This window comes from the organism of the source record quoted next, unplaced genomic scaffold (assembly GCF_019419815.1).
Source record: "Pyrus x bretschneideri cultivar Hongxiangsu unplaced genomic scaffold, Pyrus_bretschneideri_v1 Contig80, whole genome shotgun sequence".
Classification (NCBI taxonomy): Eukaryota; Viridiplantae; Streptophyta; class Magnoliopsida; order Rosales; family Rosaceae; genus Pyrus; species Pyrus x bretschneideri.
Window position 1 is genome coordinate 462,688 of NW_025999821.1, and position 4,278 is coordinate 466,965.

Below are 4,278 nucleotides of genomic sequence, written 5' to 3' on the forward strand. Positions count from 1 at the left end.
AGTCTCTCAGGGTTGTAGCGTTAGTTTGAGTTTCTTCCTTCAAGCATGTTACAAAAACTGATTTTTTTTTTCTTTGTGATTACATGTGAATTCGTAAATGTTGATGTGATGAATAATAGCACTCAAATTAAACCCTCTTATTGACAATTGTAGTAAAGATGTAAGTAGGGATCGTTCTAGGCCAGGAATTAGGAGGGATTGCTAATCTAATAAAAACTGACTCAAGAATACAAAACTAAGCTTAAAAGTACTTAAATAAACTCAAAGACTCTTAACTAGACTTATATGACTCAAAACAAGCTAAAAAGACTCAAAACAGCACAAAACAATCAAATAGACTCAAAACAGACTCTAGGACTTTGGACGAAAATTGAATTGGTTTTGACTCAAAATACTTAAAAACACAATTTGGACAGATTCTAACTAATTTGACACAACAAAGTAAAGGGGATTGGGTTTTTTGACGAATTAAAAATAAAAACAAGTAACTTAAAGACTTAAACAAAGTTTGGCACGAAATTGAGTGAATGGATGGGTGATAAGCTAGCTAGAGGGTCCTTTTTCACACATGACACACTTGCATACAAATTGATTTCCAGTTGCTTTTCAATAAACCACGAACCTCAACACCCCAAATTAACAGTGACATCACTAATTAACCCTCAGATTTTCCTTAAATCATTGAATTGGATGGAATATGCATCGGCAACCAAATTATTCTTCCCAAGTTCCCTACATGAACTACATAATAGAGACACACGCAAAGATCATTAAGTTTCGTGAAAATCATAAGCATTGACAAGGCATTCGTAACTATGACATCATGATACTCATGCCAGGAATTTAACTTAACATGATTCTGACCAGCAACCTTTACTACTTGTCAATATAAGTTTGTAACGATTATGTGAAACTCCCTTATATTCTAGCATCAAATTCAAGCATGCAAACTAAGTAGGCCTCCTTAATCAACATACAAGAATAAGTTCTTAATCAAATGGTTAAGTAAATTGCATTCACAATTTATGAAATCACAACTGGAAGTAATCAATTCATATCACAAATATAATCATGGTTTCAAAGTCTGCTCTAGCTAAAACAAGTTTAGCCTCTCATGTTCACAGCAAAACAAAGAGAATTTAAATTAAACACTGAAAACAAAAGATAGATTACACCTAAAAACGTTCCAACAATCCAACTTGAATAGCCAAAAACGTCCAAGGTTGCCTCAAGGTTGCCTCTCCTTTCCTTCTTCCTTGCTAGGCTACAACACAAGGGTGTAAGGGTGTGAAATTGGGTTTTGGTGTGTTATGGTGAATGATTGATGAATGGTAGGGAAGTATGATGGATGATAGGGTGTGGAAGTGTGTATAGGTGACATTTTAAAGGAAGGATGCGGCTATGGGTGACGAGAGGGATGAATGATAGCTGAAATTGTCTATATGAATGAATGGATGTGTGTAAAGCCACGGAAAAGGGTATATATCTGAGGGAAATGATCTTAACTTTAATTAAATGGTCTAGGAAAGAATTGGACCCCAAACCCACAAGGAAAAGGAGAATTAAAGTCAGAATCCTAAGGGAAAAAGAGAAGGGATTTGCGGCAAGGAAGAATAGGAAAGGGAATGTGGTTTCCCTTGTGATAGGAGCATATTTAGGCGACTTAGTTAGCTTGTTTTCGTACATTTATGTTGTTAGTTCATAGTTATTTTAGTAGTTTAAGCTATTTTCGTGTGTTTTTAGGTTCATATGGCTAAGGAAGCAAAAAGGTGCATTTTGGAGCAAAATTGGGCTTGGAATGGATAGCATATGCTTGGAGCAAAAGGAATGGACGAAATTGATGTTGGAAGTATGCCCACAAAGCCACTCATTTGATGTAATAGCTTTTTGGAATACTTATTGTGTTAAACTTTTATATGTTTAATAGAAGGGCAAAGCTTATTGTTAATCACTATTTATAGTATCTTGTGTTTAAGCAATAAGGGAATCCAAGGAATGTATTTGATCTAAGAGACAAGTGATTTAAGTTAGTTAAATTGACGAGACATTTCTCTTATGTTCATTCCTAAAACGTTCCTAGCCATAGGATTGCCAATTGGGCATTGACAATCCGCTAAGGTTAGTATGTGTTATGTCGACTCAAGCGTGAGTATGAACTAGTCTCAAGTCATTTGGTGTTGGACACTAAGGCAAACACATAGGTGCTCGAAAGAGTAATCGAGTACACTGAACAACGATCAAACAAGAGTTCGAACATACATGTCATGTGAGAACTCAATAGTTGCAATATGCAAAGTAGTCCTTTGACCTGAGGCATCATTGATGTCTAATGGTTAGGTCCTTGATCTTTGATTATGTCAACGGCATTCCATTGGAGTGTCCACGGCATTGTTGGGGTCAAGCTATCTAGTCATGTAGGCATATGAATGTACAACAAGGGATCTCTAACCTTCCATGATGGAAGGAGAATACTCTAAGATATGATTCGAGAGTCTTTGGCCAAAGCATATGAATATGACTAAGGAAGATGTTCCAAATCTTATTCAATTGAATCATATAGAGAAGTATCACATTGGATAGTAGACATGAAACAAACTATCACTTAAACAATGTGATTAAGAGTATTGTATTAGAGAAGGACCGTATTGCATTGTAGTTGTAACTGGATAGGTTCTCCAACCACTTCTACTTAGCTTGGGTAACCATGACATGCTGCTAGGCGTCGCCCATGGTTTGTGGAAGCCCTAAAGATTAGCAAACACTAATTTAAGGGAGAATTGAAATGTGGTTTCAATTCACAATCGATCGTTAAGAGTAACATCGCCCACTACCTCGCTAATTGGAACCTAATGGATCGTACACCGAGTAAAGATATAAGTGAAGAAATTATATGAAATGGATAAGCAATTAAATGGTTTAATTGAAGAATGGTCAAGATTAATTAAATAGTTAATTAATTATACGAAACGTTCGTATTGGGTGTTTAAGTTAGTTTTGGGCTTCGGGGCACAAAAACGTTTTGGTCCACAAGGCCCATTATGTTTAAGTTGTATCACAACTAAAACAAAATGGGCAATTAAGCCCAAATACAACATATGGCCGGCCATAAGCTTCAAGGGTAGTGAACTTGGCTTAATTGCAAGTTTGCCACTCCATTGTGAGGTGGTATAAAGAAATCTTTATAGCCATTTCACCCTAAGGGTTTTCTAATTGAATTTGGGTGAAACCTATTCTCTCATTTCACCTTAGGGGAGGAACATCTAGCAATCTTTCTTCCCTAAGTCATCCATTTCATCTTCACACAACATCTTTGGTGTGGAGACTTAGAGACACCAAACTTTTGGTGTTTTGGAGAACAAATCCTCAAATCCTCAAAGAAGAAAAGGAGCACTAAAAGGGAGGAAATCACAAGGAAGATTCAAGGAGCAAGGAGGTGACTTGAAGGCCCTCCACTTGGGTGAATCCCTTGTGCAATCAAGGATGAGCTTCAAGGGTAAAGAATCTCTAAATTCTTATTCTCTTTAATTTTGTTAAAGAGTCTTATGGTTCACCATATACTAGGCTTTGAAAGTCATGGGTTTTATGAATTGTTTTTGAATGCATGCCTACTTTAAAGAGTTATTAGTTTGCATATGTATTCAAATGTTCTTACATGTTCTTAGCTAGGACAAAATTTTTCCTTCAAGTGGTATCAGAGCCTAGGCCTAGTTTATGGTGGATCCTTTTGGGTTTTGTGATTTTTCATATTTTGTGATTTAAGTGTTGTAAATGTTACAAGCTTTGTTCTTGCTTTGAATATAAATTTTACTTGAAAATTTAGCATCTCAAATGTTGTAGATGTATTTCATTAAAGCATGAATAATGGAACTAAAAGTTGGTGCCAAGTGTTTTGGGATTTTCGGCCAAATTCAAAGGGTGATTTTTTGGGTTCATGTTAGGCTTGTTAAAATGGTTTTAAGGTGCTTTTTGGAACCCCTAAGTACCCTAGGATATTACCCCTCTTTTGAGTTGTGAAAATTTGAGTTTTTGATGAAAGAAAACATCCATGGAGCTATTATGAGTTTTCATGTGTGTTCTTCATATTTCTTGAAGTTCTTATCAAGAACAAAAAGTTTTGAAGTTTTGATTCAAAAGTTTTATGTTTTACATAAAGTTTTGATTATTAGTTGATGGGTGATGATTATGTCAAAGATATAATTTTGAATATTAGTTGATGGATGATGTTTGTTGGTAAGAAATGATTAAATGGTTTTAATTATATCAAAGGTATATTTTCTT